The sequence below is a fragment of the Mus caroli genome, chromosome 1 (genome assembly GCF_900094665.2).
Source record: "Mus caroli chromosome 1, CAROLI_EIJ_v1.1, whole genome shotgun sequence".
Lineage (NCBI taxonomy): Eukaryota > Metazoa > Chordata > Mammalia > Rodentia > Muridae > Mus > Mus caroli.
The window spans coordinates 51,546,432-51,566,238 of NC_034570.1; the positions used below are offsets into that span (position 1 = coordinate 51,546,432).

Below are 19,807 nucleotides of genomic sequence, written 5' to 3' on the forward strand. Positions count from 1 at the left end.
TCAGCTTTCCAAGGCTCGAGTAAATCATAATTACCAAACTTTTGATAGCGTTTCACATTCTGGGTTGCATTTCAAGCAGCCCCTTCTCCCATTGATTAAGGCAGAGCATATTTAGGTAATGCTCAGATAAAATGTACTTGTAGCACACGCCTGAAAGTTTCTAAGAAGAAATGAGAAAGAGATTATCAATACCATGGCCCAGGGCCCCACCAAATGCAGGAATTTCTGCAGTAGCCCATTTGAACCCATCTAGGAATGAGAACTTCACACACTAATGATGCCAGGTAACACTAATGACAGCAGCTGGCAGCTTCGAGGTCTGACACTTGTTTAATGTTGGGCCTTGCATTGCTGTGAGCACACTGCTCTTCAATGTAAATACAAGTGAACAAAACTATTTCTTAAGACCTTTTCTTCACAGTGTATTGAATTCTTCCTCCTGCCGTTGGCCTTGCAAAGGCCCTTTGCCACGCCACAGAATAGGCTGGTATCTTCGGAGAGCTCCCGTATTCAGTACAATACTCAAACTTTTTTCTTTTCAGGGTGACTTGGTCCAGGTGTCAACCAAGGCTCCTCATCCTGCTAGCTCTCTTCTACCTTACTGTCCGTTTCTTCTAGATGTGGGATCTCCACTTCAGCCTCCTAAGCCCAAGATTCTGAGGGGCCGAGAACACAGAACTACTTAGCTCTCTTGACCATGGGTGATCTTCATTAGCCAGATTCAGCGATGGCCTCCTTTGTAAGCCAAGGCCAGCACATCTCTAGTTCATATATACGAAGGCAAATCAATGTTCCATGTCTTTTTCTTAAGACCCACTACCATGCTGGGATCCTTCCCCGCCCAAGCAGTCAATTCTGAATCAGAGGATTCATTCAGAGGGTTCCACATCTGTCTTTAGGGCTATTGTTGTCAAGTTGTTTTTTCCTCATTATCAAGACAATTTTGATATCCAGTTTTTAATTGTTTGTTAGTGATACTTTCATTAACTTATCATGTGGGTGTTTGAGTTTGTGGTTTGGTTTGGGCAATGGAACCAGGGCTTTCCCATACACGGGGCAAGGACTCTGTCACTGAGTCATACACACACACACACACACACACACACACACACACATACACCTTCACTCTCCCTAGCTCTAAACACCTGGAGTCTGTTTCTTTCTCCAAGAGACTTCAGCATGAGAATTTTGTTAGTTTTTAAAATTAAAAAATCTAGTGTGATGATCCCACATTTACTTTGTTGTCAAAGAGGGTACAGCAAGGGGATGTCTTAGCCCAGCACATTAGTGGCGCTCACCATTGGTCTGTTTATTACACATTACAGAATCTCTTTTATGAGCGAAACAAGACTGATTTAGAGTTGGTTTTAGGTTACATTACTTTTTTTTTCTTTAAAAAAAAAAGACTGAAAATTGCTTCTTAGCACATTATTCATCTCATTTCTATAGAAACATGTTCTTAAAACAAATCATTGAAGTGACAGGAAATTACTCCTTACGTGTCTCTCCAGCATGTTGTCATGTTCACACCTCCTAGGAGAGATAGTACTGAGCTGAGACATGTCCAGACAGTAAGCTGGCACCTACAGACATGCTCCACGACAGTATCAGTGGCATGACTATGACAGAGACTGTGTTGACGGCACAGTGTCAACTACGGATGTGTTTACTCCAAGCAGAACAGTCTGTTTTATTTGCAAAGTCTTTCTTGTTTCTTCCTTTTGCAAATAATAATAGTAATAACAATAATAGTTATATGTGGGCCTCTTAGATCAATGTCAAATACCTCTCCAATAACACACCGTGCTTTCATTACTACTCTGTAGCATTTATGCACAAAATGCTTTTTATATGTTTTTCCCATCACCTTGTACTGGATGTAGAAAAGAGTACAAGGTTAGTAGTCACAAGAAACTCAAATCCATGTAGTCAAGGCATAAATCTTGTCTCGTTAAAAGAGTAATATTTATGTTAATGTTTTTGAAGCATTCTCACATATTTTCTCATGTGAAAAAATATGGAAATATACATACATATCTGTTCACTTTAGGAGATATAGAAATGGACACAAGTAAGTTAAAACACAGCTAACATTTTACCAGCTGGAGATGATCACTGTTGAAGTTTGGTGCTTGCTTTCCTGATACACATTTTGCGGTGGTTGTAAGAGTCCATGGTGTGTGTGTGTGTGTGTGTGTGTGTTCTCAAGGAGCCTCATGAAAGACACAGAAGTTAGTGCTGAAGAACCAGTGTAGAATAGTAATTAAAAGTGCTTTGAATCCTAAGGGTGTAACTCATGAGTTCCTGGGTTGAGTCCCTAGCAATGCCCCCATCCCTGGAGTGTTCCAGTTCTGACACTTTGAGGTTCTAGTCCTCGCTATACTAATTATTATTATGTAGCGACTGCAGTTCCAAAACTCTCTAAGTTTCCTTGTCCACTTCCATGAGATGGGCTGGCCGTCGGGTATATTCATTATTAGAATGAATAAGAGCGTGGCGTTTGGTCCACAGCCTGTGCCACGTGTGTGTGAGCTATAGTTACTAGATGAGTTCTTTTTCCTGCTTTATTCACTCAGATTCTAGGGTCAAAAATTTCCTCGTCAGAACATATTTGAAAACACTTAGAATGACTGCATAAATTTCAATATATGAATACACTTAGATAGTATCATTTCCCTAAAGTTTGCTCATTTCTAGTTCTTTGCCACCCTAAAGAACACCACAGTTTATATCCCATACTTTATTTTTTTTGTATGTGTATAGACAACAGATTCAAAGATCAATCTACTTCTAATGGCATTTTTATTGAAAGAGACGAGATTTCAGATTTTTTTTTAATGTTTACCAACGTGCTAGATTAAATGCTGTGTGTTTTTCATAGCAGAGTTTCCCTTTTGCCCTTGCACAGCCTCTTTGAGGGAGGTCTCTCACCCCTAATTTTCAGAGGAAGAAGGTCTGAGGGCAGACAGGTTGCTTGCCCGGGGTCACAGATAGGTAGTGGAGGTACAGGCAGCTGTCTGGTTTGGAAGCACAACCCTTTTCCATTCTGCCATACACTCATGCCTGTCTCTTGGAGGCCAGCAGAATGAATAGTCACTATTGTGCTTTCTACAAAATGTCACTGGGTGCCACGTAAAAGATAGGACACTTGGCTGGAACTCTTGGCTTGCTCACTGCAGTTCCTCTTGTGTGCGGATGTTCTTATATGTGTTAAAATGGAGCCTCATTCAAATAAGGCATTTAAGTCAAGGGAAAGCAGCATTGATATGATTATTTGATGAGAGCATTGCACGTGTAGAAGACATCTATTTAGTCAATACAACAGAAAGCTTCTTTGTTTTTTGTTGTTCGGACTAGGTCAGAATCACTAACCTGCCCGGGAATCAGAGTGCTTCACATAAATCAGCTAAGGAATTAGGCAGTAAGAACACTTAAAATAAATTGATACTGTCAAAAGAAATTGCACGTTTCTCTTCTTGCTTGTTTGGTATTGATTAGCTTTAGCCATAGGATGGTGCTCACTGAAGGAGTGTTGATAATACTCTGAGTATCAGTACAGGTGTGGGGGAAACTTAACGTATATTGGGGTATACCCCCGCCAAAGGACTATTTGTGAGCTGCCAAGTTGTCTTTAAGAAGTCGGCTTTGGGAACATTTATCTTGGCAGCTTTCAGATCTGACTCACAGCATGCAGTGTGGCAGCCAATCTTGTAGGAAAAGCATATAATTAATATGACGAAGAAGGCACAGGTATTGCCAGTCAATACCTTACATTGCTCCCTAACAAAGGGGCAATTGAAGTTACTTTTTAGTAAGGTGATCGTGGTTTGTCATTCCGTAGATTCTAATTCCTAGGAAAGGTGATCAAGAAATAAATACCGGTTATAATCTTGCATATATAAGAGACGCTTTGCTGTAGCTTTTACAGCCAGTTACTGTCTAGTCAGGACAGCTAGCTTTGGCTTTTGAATTCTCGAGGTGTGCCATCTCTTGAGCTCACACACTTCTGTCTTGTGATTGTTCTGCTTTCCTCCAGTCACTCTCATGCTTGAAAAGGAGAAGCCTTAGCTTCAGCGTCCCAGTAAGCAGGAAAGTTTCAGGTCCTGACAGAGCTTCTTTACCAACTTGAACTATTGATAATGTCTCCATCTGCATGGAGGTGTTATGGGTGGGAAGTGCCCAACCAGTCAACCTTTAGTTCTTTTCTAAAGATTGGACCTGTTACTTAGTCTACCAGACAAAGACCTATCCTTCCATGTGCCCAAGATCCTTGACTCTCCAGTGGGGATAGTGGGGATTACAAAGTCACAGATCATTTGAAGGATCAAATATATTGAACGAATCATTTGGCTAACTCAGGAGTTCTTTCCTGCTTTGTTTTCTTAGTCACTAGAGGAGCTCATTTAAAATATTTTCAGATGAACAGTGGCTATAGTCATAAACAAGAAGTACCTCCCCTAGGTCTAACCCCGCAGGCATTTCTGACTCTCTGCTACCTTATTAGATGATACTGCCACAGGCCTTTTCTCTACTCTGAAACCCCCAATTGCTTAGCTTAGAATCTCTCAAAAGTTGGATGCTCACTCCTGAAGCACAAATCCTCAGAGGATGGAGAGTGAAATTTGAGATTGAGGCTTAAAGAGCAGTCTTTGGAACACTTTAAAGTCCTTTGTAAAGGTAGACATTTAAGCTACATCTGTCATCACAGAACTCAGGAGGCAGAGTCAGTAAGATCACTCATGAGTTAGAGGCCAGCCAGGCTTAAATAGGAAGTTCTAGCACAGCCAAGCCTACCTAGCAAGACTCTGGCTCAAATCTAAAACATAGATATTTGGATTTACTATGCTGTCCTGAAATAGAAGCAAAGCTGACATATTTGATATGCATTTTAGCTTTCAATATAAAAGCTGATAAGATGACATTGTAGAATATAATTGTGTGGCTGGAGAGCAGGAAAGATAAGGAGAAGTTAGGAAGCTTGACACCAGGAAAAGCAGGCCTATGGGACATCAATCCCCCCCACACACACCCGTCCTCCCCTCATCCTCTTTATGTCAGGATCAGAAACCCCACCTACCTTCTTCCTCTGCCTTTATCTCCCTGTAATAGAGGGAATGGCCAGGATGGGAGCACTCTTGGTTGGGCTATATGGTAGGATGTTTATGAAGATGTCTACAGATAATTAATGGTTGAAATGGGGGGGTCCTTAGGGGTGGGAGTCGAGTACTAGATATTTTAAACAAATCCCTTTGACCTGAGTGAGCTGACCCAAGGCCCATGAGGCTCAGACCTTGCTGAACCTGCTTGGTGACACCTAAACCTGCGTGCTGTTCTCATTTTGGAACTGTGTCTGGGTTTTGCTTTTCCTTCCGCACAGGAAACTATCATGAAATTCTTTCCTTTGCTTTGGTGCCAAAGCTTCATCTCATCCATTTCTTCAGCAGCCATTTCCTGAGTGTCTGCACTGTATTGGGCCTGGTTAAAGGCCAGGGAAAAAGCAGATGTTGGAAAAGAAGCCTGCATACTTCCGTAGAATGTAAGACGTAACTCAGAGTTGAGAAAAGGGAGGGGTGACATTTGTAACTTTTTCCCTTGCTATACAGTCTACAATAAATTATACTACATAAAATTCTTTAACAGTATTCATTAATGTAGCTGATCCCATTAGGATGAAAATCCTTTTTTCTTTTCTTTTTTCTTTTCTTTTACTGTGACCCAGGAAGCATCCACAGTACACAATTCCAGTGTAGCAGAAGACTTTGGACAGCCCTTGGGAATGAGCCAAAATGGGATTTGACTCGTGTAGCAAGCTCATCATGGTTTTGATATATTTCATTTCTACACGTCAACAAATACCTGGATATTAAAGCCTGTTAAATCAATATGTCTTGAGCCGGGCGTGGTGGCGCACACCTTTAATCCCAGCACACAGGAGGCAGAGGCAGGCGGATTTCTGAGTTCAAGGCCAGCCTGGTCTACAGAGTGAGTTCCAGGACAACCAGAACTATACAGAGAAACCCTGTCGTGAAAAACCAAAAATATAAATCAATATTTCTTGCTGTAGTTAACAGCAGCACACATTCAAAGGAAACACACCCCCAACCACCATACTTTGTTGGATATAAATATACGTATATATGTATGGTATATTATATCATAAGCCTAGCTGACCAACCTGTCTTCTGGTAGATAGGATGATAATATCAACATATATTTTTAAAAGAATGTCAGAGAAGTGTAGTTTTTGTTTCTTACCTCTCATTTAAGCAATTACATAACTCATTTTGCTCACACTGATTGTAAGAAAAGACACAGTGAAGCCTTGAATTACAGGAGCTGTGATTTCTTTCTCTACCCTTCTCCAACTTCTGTCCCAACCTGAGGACTTCTTCCCTGTGTTTTTAACTTATAAACTTGAATTCCTTCACAATACCATATGTGTATATGATGTATGTTGATATATTCCCCTCATTATTATTTTTCTTCCCCTCCCCACAAACCACTTTTAGCAGAAAAATCTCCTCCCTACTTTGATGTCTAATTGTATGTGCCCCACCGAGTTTAATTTAGGGTTGCTTGTGGGTCTTTTCACTTGAGCCAGGGTGACTTACCTACTGTGGTACAACCAAGAGATAGGACTCCCACATTCCAGCAGCCATTAACGGCCTAAGTTTCCTTAAGAAAGTGTGGCGCCTCATAAATTCCCTTTAATCCATAATAGATGTTGGTGGGCCAGGCTTGTGAGGCCTTATGAAGGCAGCCACAGCTACTGAGGGTTCTTGTGTGCAAAGGCCATGTCATGTCGAGAAGAAGGGTTTTCACTGTAGTGAGTTGGTCTGGTGCTCATATTCAAATGCTAAATTTTGTACCCCAAGATTTGGTTGCTCTAGGATGAGGAGATCCTCACATACACCAGCTTTTGGTGTGTAAACTTTGTCCCCCAAGTCACCCCTGATGGTTAATAAAGATACCTACAGCCTGTAGCTGGACAGAAGAGTGTAGGGGGAGGCTGGAGGTCCTGGACTTGGAGGTCTCAGAAGAGACGACAAGGAACCCCAAGATGAGGAGAAGGAGGAGGAAGCCACCATAGGGTATGTGGATCAGTGCACGGCCATGAGGGCCAGCCTGTTGGAGTTGGAGTGGCCTAGGAAAAACATGGCAAGTGTTACCTCAGGAATCATCACAGGGAAGGAGACAGAAGAGCTTAGAGGGTTGATATCTGCCCAGCTCTAGTGCTTTACGGCTTATTATAAATATAAAGGCATCCTATCTTTTCTTTGTGGACTAAATGATCGAAGGTGGAGTAGAAGCCACCAAATAACATTTACTGCCACATTTCCCAGCAGTCCTTCTTGTCTTCAAACACTTAACATTCTCTTCACCCTCTCTTCCACCATGTTCTCTGAGCCTTGGAGGGGACAATGCAGTTGTTGGCTGTTCTTAGTGCTTTGACCAACGCTGAGTTTCTGCATTAGCTGCCACCCAGTACAAATAGAAGCTTCTCCAAAACAGAGGTTTTGTAGCTGGTTCAGTGGACTACAGAGTCTTGGCCTGTAGGAATCATGTGGTTATAATGGGAAGGGATGTGGGATAGTGAGGTGTTAGAGCCTTGCTTTCTCTTCTGGAAGTTTTAACTGCTGGAGAGTGTCTGTCTGATTCACAGCCTTTCTATGAACAGTTGGCCCAAGGAATCAGTCTGCAGATACTAACATACTGCTTTATCATTTGTTATCAGGAGTCTGGCATCCATGTGCCCCATGGCATGCATATTATTCTCATTGTACAGGTGTGTGCAAGATGAGCTATTGAGTAATTTTTCAAAGGGCATCAAGATCAGAACAGGACAAGCTAGGATTTGAACCCCAGTGTGCTTGATTCTAAAGCCTTTTCACTTTTTACTGCATGAGATTGTTGTTAATAATAAATGAGGCTGAAAAAAGTTTTTTTAAAATCGTTAAAATAATACACACTCATAATAGAAAGTTTAGAAAGCAAATTATAGAGAAGAAAACAATTACCTATAATCCTGCACCCTAGGGATAACCGCTACCAAATTTCATCTTTTTTTTTCTCTTCCAGGCTTAAGAAAGCTATAATTTATATGTCTAAATGAGTCCTGTAGCAATGTTGTCTTTGAGGCTGACACATGACCATATTGCTCTTGCATCAGATAAAGGCCCCTTCAGAGTCTGGTAGGAGTTAAAGCCTCTATGTATGATTCCCAGGCATGAGAATAGAAACTACAAAAGTGGTGTATCTATTCCTCATATCCTAGCAGAATAATATGTGACATGTGCGACCATTTTCTGCCTTCTAAACCTCTGTACTGCAGCTATTTACCATCCCACAAGGAATACCACCTTGCTGTGTCAAAGAACCATAAATATCTTGTGCCAAGGTCGGTTGTGGTGGGGGATTGGATTTACCAAAATGCAGCTCTTCATGTCAAATATTGATGGATATTTTGGGATATGTTTAAAAAGCCTTTATTAAAAATTAAATCTATAAATGTTTAATATCTTATTTGACAACTCATTTATTACATTGTCAACACAACAGTGTTTGCCTTTGGTGGTACATAAAGAAAATCAGAAAATTGCTTTTGTCAAAACTTTGAAAAGCATATTTTGAAATCAATTCCTATTTAATGGAGGTATTACAGTCACTGAGTTATTCCCCTCCAAGGGGTTCTTATGAAAGCAAATGGATCTAAGTGTGACGAACTGATCTGTAAATAAAGTTGGTAGCATCTTATGTTGAAGTAAATGTTTCCCAAAGACACCTCTCAATCTCTCTCTCTCTCTCTCTCTCTCTCACACACACACACACACACACACACACACACACACACACACAAAACCGCATACTAATGCTGAGTCATAAATGTGTACACAAACACAGACACACACACAAAAACCCTCTTAAAACAAAATTGCAAACCTATAATACATAAGCAAATATATAAGGGGAAAGAATTGACCAGACAAAGCACCATGAGACAAAAAGCTTTCAAAGATACGTTTGAGCTTGTTTTGTGCTGGCTTCTGAGCATCGGGCTTGCCCTTAAGTATGGCTTGCATACCTACTGAGACTCTGTTGGAGAAAACTAAATTTTCATTTGTGAGTGATTATCAGTTGGAGACAGCTTCTGGGTAAGGGGTGGGGGGCGTGTGTCTACCTCCTCTGGAAGCGCTGGGACTGAAGGGCTCTAGCAGGCTTGCGCATGGCAAACATGGTGCCAATGGGTTTTGTCTTTTACCCTTTCCCTGCTTGCTAAAACCCATTACATTGCAGTCCTACAGCTAGCTGCCAAGGCCTATTCCCTTATTTGGCCACTTCCTTTGTCTGAGGCTGACATCAAGGTCCAGGTATCAATATATTGAATTCCAGCAATCAAAAACCCCTTTTGGCTACCCTAATTAAGATGTCCAATTAAAACAAAACACCTCATCCTAACACAAGGTTTCTTCTTGTACCTTTATAAACCACCATCTTCCTCTGGGCCACATCTGCCACCCCTCTACCCACAGGGAGTCCTTTATCCTACTCCAGGGCAAATCCCCCTTTCCCCTCTCTCTTGTTCCTTTCTTTTTCTCCCTCATCCTCTATCTTCTGTCTTTGTCTTTTATTCCCTGCCCTTTGTCCCTCTGGGACAAATAAATGTCCTTTGGGCTAAGAACTTGGTCTTGGTGTGTCCTAGGCCAACACTGGTCCTTTTGGGGACTCTAGTTTAGAGCTACGGATGCTGGCACAGTCTGTGTGAACACATCAGTCATCTTGTATCTAGAAGGCTTCCTTGGTGTCCCCCATTCCCACTGGCTCTCACCATCTTTCTGTCTCCTCTTCCACACCTGAAAGGAGGGATTTGGTGACGATATCCCATTTAAGACACAGTGTTTCAAGGTCTGTTATTCTCTGCACCACATTGTCCAGGTGTGGGTCTCTGTATTTGTTCCCATCTCCAGCAAGAAGAAGCTTTTCTGATGGTGGCTGAGCAGGATACTTACTGACCTATGAGTGTAGCAGAATGTCATTGGGAGTCATTGCTACATTTCTTGAGCAGAACAGTAGTATTTGGTTTTCCCCCAGGTCTATGGCCTATCTAGTCTCAGGTTCTGGGACACCTGAGCAGTGTCAGGCATGGGTTCTATCTCATGAACTGGGTCTTGCATGCCAGTCAGATAGTGGTCGGTTACTCACATAGCTTTTGAGTCAGGATTCTACCAGTGCATTTTACAGGCAGGTGGTCATTATAGATTGCAGGGACTGTAGCTCGGTTGATGTTTACCTTTCTCCTCTGGAAGAACACTTCCTGTACCATGAACACGAATGAGTCAGTAAGGGGGTGAAGGCTCCAGGTGAGTACCCGCTTGTCTTTCCCATGTTTAGTGAGTTATGTAGATGTTATCTTCATCAATAATGTTTTACCATCAGCTTCTGGGGAGCAACCAATAGTCTTGGCAATAGCCTGGGTTGTTTGGGGGTTCCATGGGGCCTCTGTGGCCACAAATTAACTAGATATAACCCATTCCCAGCAGTCGAGGTTTCATTTGGTGTTAAGGGATGTCTAGTTCAAGCTTTGTCTCCCCTGTTATTCAGCGATTCTATTTTAGATTTCTTTCACATATGTATACATTTTAAGCATCTTCTACTGTACTAGGCTTTCATGAAATCCCTCCTTAGTCTTAGTTGTCCCTCCCGTAGTCTCTTCATTACCCCACCCACGTTTTATCATTTCAAGCACCTCCCTCCTTCTTGTCCCTCCTTCTTGTTCTCCAGGGAGTGGGACAAAGGACTCTCTCTGGATAGAGGGAAGACAGGTATGGCCCAAAGGAAAATGGCGGTTTATAAAGTTTATAAAGGTGACCGTATGACAGTGGGATCTGTGACCTAAGCATGTGAAACTCCACAGAGTGTTCTGAGGATCACGTACGACACTGGGATTACTAATAAACACAGAAATGGGGTGGTGTGTGAATGAGTGGCTAGTTGATTTATAACCTTGGCACACGTCTCTGTGCATAAGTAGTAACTGGCTGAGTGGTGAGTTCTGTCGTTACACAATATAGGCTAAGTCTGGTAGAAGATAATATTATTCAACAGAAACAATAGCGAACACTTATTTTTAATAAGTTAGGCAAATACTATGTGACCACGTTTTGTCACTGTTAGACTCCCAGTCTACCAGATTCTAATATGGATTCAGTAGTCTGACCATTTGATACTTCTGTGTCTTGTTTATTGGTCTCTGTCAAATGCCAATGATGTCAGTGCCTCCCCTGGAGTACTAACATGGCTAGTATGTGGGGACAACTCTGAAACAATTCCAGGAGCTTTCTAAATTCATAATAAATGCCAGCTATTGTTGTTAAATGTCACCATTACATGCTAGGTGTGTTGAATGCATTGCACGCCTTGCTTTTCATGCAGCGAAACACTTGGTGAGAAAGCTATTATTATTCCCAGTTTACTGCTGAGTAAACAGACTCGAATTACTCTGCCTACCCAAGGTTGAATTAAATCATGTGTGAGTACCGACTCATTATCTGCCAGACTCAAGATTCTGAGATACAGAGCAAGTATAATGGGTAATAGGTGAGGATGTTGCCAATGGAGACCAATCAGTCTGACCCTCCAAATTAATTTTCTTCCTAGGAGACTCCAGAACCCAGGCTGCTTTCAGGAACATCTCTGTAGATTCCCAGGTAAGTAGAGATGGTCCCCTCTTTCTCTGTGACTTCTTTCTATCTTTGTGGATGATGCTTCCCTTCCCTTGCACCTGACTCCTGGAGAGCTTTGATGGATAGGAGGCTCTCAGCTGCCTCTTAAAGTTTCAGGTTAGAGTTGGCACTAAAGTATGAGGACTGAGGCTATTCAGTTGGGGCCATGTGGCCAAGGGACCTGAGCCACTTCTGTTCCACCCACATTCCCCTTCCCATCTATATCACCCTTCCCACCCACATCTCCCTTCCAAACTACATCAGTGTTTCCATGGTTATTGTTAGAATAGCATCATGTAAGATACTTTGGAGTACCACAAAAAGAAAAAAGAAACCAAAGTCTATTATAGCCATCCTTGTAAATTGAAAGGGAATTAAGAGTTAAGAGCACGAGGCTCTAGGGCCATACTGCCTGGCTTTCCACTGTGATAGTGACAGCCCTTGCACTGCTGTTGAAGACAACCCCCAATGAGTCTGGAGGTCGGACTCTCAGTTGTAGCTCCTGGTCAGCATGGAATGGGAGCAGAAGGCCTAGTCAGCCAGCCTGGCCTTGCTTCCAGCCTCCGACTGCTTAATAATGGCGTGGTCTTATTTGTCATTCTTCTGAGCCTCAGTTTGCTCCTCTCTGGTATATGGATAGTCTGTAACCACACCTCTCTGAACATCCCTGATCTCATCCGAGATATGATAATCACAGTCATCTTCAGAGGTGTTGGCTAGCTCAAGGTCATCAATGTAAAGGAAACCCACGTCCAATAAAATGATAAATGTTGCCAGGTATGGTGGTACATGTCCTTAATCTCAATCCTTCAGAGGAGGCAGAGGCAGGTGGATGGATCTCTTGTGAGTTCAAGACCAGCCAAGGCCACAATGTGAGACCCCACCTCAAACAAACCAACAAGCAAAACCAACAAAAAGTTAACTGTTTCGGCAGTTACTCATGTGTGAATGATTATGTCAGAAGTCTTTGTGGACAGAAAGCATATTGCATCAGGTTCCATACATTCTCTGAGATTCTCCGATAGTCTATCTTCCAGATGGAAAAGGTTTTTGGTCTTGAAATTAAAAAAAAAAAAAAAAGAAAGAAAGAAAGAAAGAAAGAAAGAAAGAAAGAAAGAAAAGAATCACAACTTCCAAATTGACACGGTCCATGGAAGCAACCCTAGGTGCCTCCTAACTTTGCATTAGTGTTTAAACTTGGTTCTTTTTCCATAAACTAGGAACTTCAGGAAGATGACTGTCACTCTGAGAAGAGTCATTGACTCTAGGGGGTGTTGGTTATAATCCGTGCATGCGTTGGGATGTTTGACTTCCTTGTGATTGAGTCACCATGAAAGTACTTTATAGTTGCTGAAAGAATTATTATAATAAAAACAAGATGAACTATTTCTCTGTCCACACGTATGTACATGTATGTGAGAGCATGAGAAGTCCATGGACACAAACTCCCCGCCCTCCCCCCTCTGTATAGTGGCCTTCGGCTTACGAAGCTGAAGAGTTATAATGTAAATTCTGGCAGCCTTCTCCTCACCAGACAAGCAAGGACACTGTCGATTCCTGGTTCCTTGGAAAGAAAACCAGATAATCAGAAACTCTGATTATTCTGCTGGAAGGCAACAGCTTGATGGAAAGATGTACCAATTGAAAACAATTCTGATCATATTTTTGTCAGGAGGATGAGATGCCTCCAGCTGTCTGCCACTAATCATATTAGAGGCGGGAAGCCAGAGAGCTTTGGCCTGAAAAGATTGCTCTAATCGTGTGTTGGAACACTACTTCTCCTGACTGTTTACCCCAGAACGGTGACATTAGACATCCCTTCTGTAACAGGTCTTGCCAGTTCGTAGTTGTCTATAACATATGCCACAGGAGTACACTTAAGGAATTTTCTAATTACCACTCAAAAGCTCTGCTTTCTATCTTTTTATGCTGGTACAGCAGGCATGGCTGATTGAAGTGGTTTCTCTCCTAGCATAATCCCGTTGCCAGCAGTTACAAAAAAGCTGGGAAGATGGGAAATGAAACCCACAATAACTGAAGAGATGTCCGAACTCAATTAGGAAGGGGTCTTTCCCATGTGGACACATGAGCCATCTAAATCCATTTTAATTGTGAGCTGGGGTACTTTTCTGGTCATGTTTATATTGGAGACAAGTGCCAAAGCTGGATTTAGACCAGAGTTCCAGATCTTCAAACCCTAATGACTAATTTGGGTACCCATTGAATCCCTTAATTCATTTCTTAATTAGTTCTCCCAGAATCAGAGGGTTGCTTAGTTACGATCATCGTCACAATTTTCTCATAAATCAGAATAAATGTATGTAGATTTCCCTCCCTAGGTTCACATACTATTCCCTGATCTTGAATGTCTATCGTTATCGAAATCACAATAACAATGTCAACAGCAATGAAACTGACATTTTGTAAGGTAATCGTGCATAGCAAGCAGTGTAAGGTTCAGAGAGGTGTGGCTTTTAAAGATGTTATTTCTTGCATATGAATGCTTTGCCTGCGTGCTGTGTACCCATGTGTACATTGCCCTGGGAGGCCAAAGGAAGGTGTTGGGCTCCCTAGAGCTACAGACATTTATGAGAGGTCATGTGCGTGGGTGCTGGGAACTAAACTCTGAGACGTCTCACCAGCCTCAAGTCACAGGTGTGGGATCTTACCTTCTCTGACTGTGCCTCAGTTTCTTCTTATCTGACGGGAGGAATAGCAGTATCTGCTTCATCAAATTGCTTTGACAGACTAACGCAGGTCAAGTATAGGCATGCATGTGAATAGTGTGTGTTAAGCTGCTGGCACTGGGAGAATGTGAGTTGCTGTTTGTCATCAAGAGACAGTGAGTGACACACCGGTAAGCACGTATTGTCGGTGCTGCACTGATAGCTCCCATTTCTGCAGTCATACACTCCATAATAATCCAAACACTGAAGACTTGGAAGTTGGACTTAATCCTTTTAAGATTAATCTTTTGTTATTTGTGATTACATTCCTTAATTTGGCTACAGAAGTAACCAATTTTTTTTTATTATTTTACAGACTTGATTTGTGTTAAGTTGAAACTCCTTTGATGCAGAATTGCTTTAAATTTTGAAAGAACCTTTTCTTCTTTCAGTACATGTAATATTGGCTCTATCAAAAAGAAAAGGAAAAAATACTCTTATGTAAAAATGTGTGAGTGTTGGGGGGGAGAGACTGATTTAGGGGGAAGCAGCCTCAATAAATCTGTGGAGAATCACAGACTTAAGAGAGTAAGTTAAGATGCAGCTAGTGCCTTAGCTTTTATTTGGCCAATGTGCAGGAATTAAAGTCTGCAGAAAGATAAATCTAGAAATTAAATGACCTTTCTTCAAAGCTGTATAAGAACTGGTTAATATTAAAATTGGTTGACAAGAGATACATTGGAATTAATTTCCTTTAGAATTTCACTTCGTATCTTTAAAACTAACTCCCTCTCTACCCCCACCCCTACCCCCACCCCTGCCCCCAGGTGCTCAATGTATGTGTGTGTGTGTTTGTGTGTCTGTGTTCTGGTGAAGTATATATTCAAGTGCTTGTGTTAAAAGTGTGGTCATATGTTGAGATACTGTATAGAAATGGAAGAACTAACAACAGCTATAAAATGAAATAATGTTGTCACATGGAAATAGAACTACATTAATGTGAAGTATAGAAATAGAAAAAAGAACTAAGTTGTTACTCACGTATGCATATATCAGTGCTAAAACTCTAAAGAAAAACCCAAATAAAACCATTCAGATGTATGTTACATACTTGTCACCCTAGCAGAGCTAGACAAACCCTGGGGCTCATTGGTCAGCCGCCTAGTTGATTTGGTGAGCTCTGGGTCAATTAGAGACCCTGCCTCAGAAACAAAGCAAAAAAGGTGGAGGGTGTCTTCTCTAACAAGGCATCAATGTTGATGTGATTAAGCAGTAATGGCTTTCAGATGCTAGGGCGCGGGGTTCCCTAGTTTGAAGCTTCTCGAGGGGGAGTTTAATTGATTCAACTCTGATTGATTGACCTCGATTTAACCTGCCCACCTCAGCTGAGGGACATTGTCATGCCGTGTGAATGCAATGCTTGGAGTTCTCACCTGGTACATCTTAGCCATCTTATGAAATTTCAGGATGCCCATGATCTTCGTCCTTCAAGTGGTACTGGTGCTACATGGCTGCTAATGGCTCAGCTTTCCTTAGGGAACATCAGTAATAAACAGTAAAATAATAAACACAGGTACATTGGGAGTGTTGCTTTTAGATAAGTTACAGCATCCCCATAACTGAGTCTGGGCTTCTCGTTCTCTTTCTGATGTGGACCCTGGGTTTCAAATCACTCTCACTAGTTTCTAGAATGATCCTGGGATGAGTTGCGGAACTTTCTGGATGTGGGTTGCCATCTCTAAAGTTTGCCTTTACTTCCACATCAAAATTCTCACTTACCTCTTGTGAAGAAGGAGGCATTGGCCCAGATTTTACATTCCTGATGGAGGTGCTTTCCTCGACAAAGAGCCTGGCTTACCCTAAAACTTTTGCCAAAGGCGCAGAAGATAACATAGGTGCATAGAGACTTTATATCACAGGTCACCGCTCCATGACCTTGACTGTCTTCTCTTGTGAACTATGAATAACTCCTCATCACTCCTAAGCAGAGCCTACTGTGTGCAGCCATTCCTCGAATCACTGGAGGACTCAGTACCTAGCACCGGTTATGCCAGGGCTCAAGCAATCACTTGTACTGTATCAAGAATGGAGGTTCTGAAAGTGGACATATGTCAGAAAAATATGTATATTTTCCAAACAAGTCAAAGGTTTCCAAATATTTTCCTAAACAGTATCTTAAATCGATTTGGGGTGTGGGAGCATTCAGTTTTAACGTTTAAGAGCACCAAAATTTGTTGTTTATAAGTATGTATACATATAAAATAATAGCCAAATTCGATATTGTTCGTCTTTCTCTAAACAGAAATGTTTTTCCTGAGAAAGCATTCCATCAAAGAAGCAGATGAGGCCAAATTCTCCTCCAGTTTCAATTTTCTAGAGGGTAGAGCTATAATGTCATCCCTAGTCCATACTTCATAGCCAGCTCTTTCCATACATTATCAACACAGAGCCTCACACTGGTTACAAGAAGGGTTTATTTGGCAGTTCTAAGAACCAAGTCTTGAAAGGCTGAACACCTGTGGGAATCTGGCTGCCAGAGGTTTGCAGGTGTTCTGAATAATGCTTTGAGAGGCCAGCACTAACAATAACTTGCAGTTTTCCAGGTCTGTGATGGAAAGATTCTGCACCCTGGGTCTCTAATCCTTGGTATTTGGAGGTTACTTAAGAGGGAAATGAAAGGGGAGGGGTAGAGCATTCTCAGAGGTTAACCTTTGAACTCTGGGCCAGCCACAGTCAGTAGCAAAGGCACCTTGGTGGTTTTGCTCAAACTCTTAGCTTTCTTGGCTGTAGAAGTTGACAGAATGCCAATATAAGGCCGACTGGCATTCCTTGTTGCTGAGGGGGAAAAAAATCTCGAAGGAATGTTCTTTTTTTCCTTTCAAAGAAGTATCTACAAATTAACATTTTGGGGCATAAAAATAGTTCATGAAGCTTGCAAATTTTTCTGAAAATAAAAATTTGAAGAGCACTCTGGGCATTTGTGGCTTAGTCAGAATAGTCACAACAGGAAGAGATGTGTAGCCCTGTCCTGTAAGGGCTAGCTCAGATTACCAGCTGCCGGTCTCCTTACTTCCCTATGGTAGGACACAGCATATCCAGCTATCCCGAGACAGGCTAGCGACTGACATTGTGTCTGTTTCATTCTGGGTCCTCCCAGCGCTGTACCCACCATCTGGAATACAAGAATACTTCATCACTATGTTCATCAGTGTGAAGGGATATATTCAGGTCAGCCCATCTGTGATCTGTGTGTTGGAGATCTGTTTATAGGGATAGATGACGCTGAACCACATTAACTCTGGAGTTAGGAGCCAACTTGGGTAGATTGAGATCATCCAACGTGTGGATCCCAATGATGAAGAAACAAGTAAGCAAGGGGGTAACATGGTAGCCACAGCTAGTGGGCTGTAAAAGACCGGAAGGAGGTCCAGGCTGAGTAACACGTGTGTAAGGGGATCTTCTTTGCTTCATTTCTTCTCTCCCAGGGCCAGGCATCTTAAGGATGTGCACCACTAGTCACACAAAACCAGTGACCAAATGAGGGTAGTTCTGCATACATTTATAATTAAAGCCCACAGAAGGAGCACATCAGGGTGCGTGCCCTGCTGACTGCGGGTCAGAGCGTTCTTTCTGTATCTCAGGGACAGAAGGTTCAGTAAAGATTCAAGTATGGAGAATACTTCACCCTCCAAGTGTGCCAAACTGTGTCAGCCAGAAAACGGTTCCTTGGGGGATACGATTTCCTCCTTTCCCTAAATTAAAAAAATGAACTGTTGACTCTAAAACGATACATGTTATTATCATATAGAGAGCAAAGAGTAAATAAAGACGCTTGCTTAATGAAATAACAGTTCATTTTAACTTAATGGAAGTCATTTTTTTCTGTGCTTCGTTATGGAAATAGGCCACGGTCGGTTTTTCTGCCATTCTTCATAACCTTGTATTATGCTTCCTGTTTATGTTCCTAAGAGCTGTCTTTAAAGAGCCTTAAGGGACATCCTTTAATACTTTCCCTTTAACATAATTATTCATCTATATCATACCCCCTTAGAATGTTTGAGGATTCGGAGATATAGAAAATTCTTAATGAGATGTGGTTAATGATCTGTGCAAGGTATCACCTGGCTTAGCTAACATAAATTATATTTAATTAGTCATTCTACAGAAGTACATACCTCAGAATAGATTGAGTGCCTAAAACACGGTTTGCTTTTTATGTTTAGTAGTCATAAATAAGATTCTCTTTACAATTTTTATTATGTATCTTTATGTGTATGGGCATTTTGCCTGCATGTGTGTCTGCACACCACATGTGTGCGGTGCCTGCAGAGGCCAAAACGGTGTCAGATGCCCTGGGATTGGAGTTACAATGGGTTACCAGTGCTCTTAACCACCAAGCCATCTCCAGCCCCACAAATAAGTTTCTATGGGTAGTATTTTGGGATTTTAAGGGCTTGTTTGGGAGCTGGGGTGACAGACAGTAGAGTATTTGCCTTATAATCGTGAAGAGTTGAATTTAATCCTGAAAACCCAAATAAAACAGCCAGGTGTGTGGTTCATGCTTGACCTAGTGGACAGGCAAAGCCTGAGGCTCGTTGGTCAGCAAGCCCATTTGCTGAACTCCAGGCCAAATAGAGAGACCCTGTCTCAAAAAAAAAGAAAAAAAGAAAAGGAGGATGCCGGAGTAGTGACAGCCAAGGTTGGCCCATTGCTTCCGCACACACAGGAACTGTACACATGCCCCCCCCCTTGCACATATATTCCCCCTTCCACATACACAAAACTTGTGTGTAGTAACAAAGTCTGTTCTTGAGAACTTAAGTAATTGGCTGTGGATGTGCCCCTGGAATGCGTAAGGCCCCAGCTCAGTCTCCAGTATTGCCTGCACATAAGCCAGAGCGAAGGGAGAGATAATAACACGAAGAGATTTGTCCTGTTCAGATGATTCTAGCAAAATATCCACAAGGAGCAGGAGAATTGTTCTTTCTCATCTGTGGCTTGCAAACTGATCAACTAATGACAGTCCATATGTCGCACTTTCTCTGTCCTTGCTTAAAGTAGCTCTCCTTTTTCACCTGTAACCCTGTGGCAGAGGGGAACGAAACACTCCTGCTGGGTTCTTTCACAGTTCACTCACCCTATGAACCTTTCAGACCACACTTGTTTCTTCATTTCTCAGAAAGAACCTTGAGGATACATTACCAATTTGCAGATGGCAGCTTTGAGTCCCGAGCCATGGCTGCCTGACTCATCACCCATGTGATGAAGACATCACAAGGGTGGTCTTTTATGGTTCACTCCTGTGGGCTCTCTCTCAATCTCTCTCTCTCTCTCTCTCTCTCTCTCTCTCTCTCTCTCTCTCTCTGTCTGTCTCTGCGCGGACGTGTTTGTGTGTGTGTGTGTGTGTGTGTGTGTGTGTGT

General features: G+C 42.0%; 1 protein-coding gene across 7 annotated transcripts in view; it reads left to right on the forward strand.

Annotated features, from left to right (window-relative positions):
- The window catches only part of Spats2l (spermatogenesis associated serine rich 2 like), a 179,756-nt gene that overhangs the window by 12,734 nt on the left and 147,215 nt on the right, over nucleotides 1-19,807 (forward strand). For 6 of the 7 annotated variants that reach the window (XM_029481286.1, XM_029481224.1, XM_029481241.1 and 3 more), the window contains exon 2: nucleotides 11,656-11,705. The exons of the other annotated variant lie outside the window; for it this stretch is intronic. The gene's annotated coding sequence lies outside the window, so the exon portion shown is untranslated. The remainder of the gene's footprint in view (nucleotides 1-11,655; nucleotides 11,706-19,807) is intronic. 7 annotated transcript variants of the gene reach the window in all.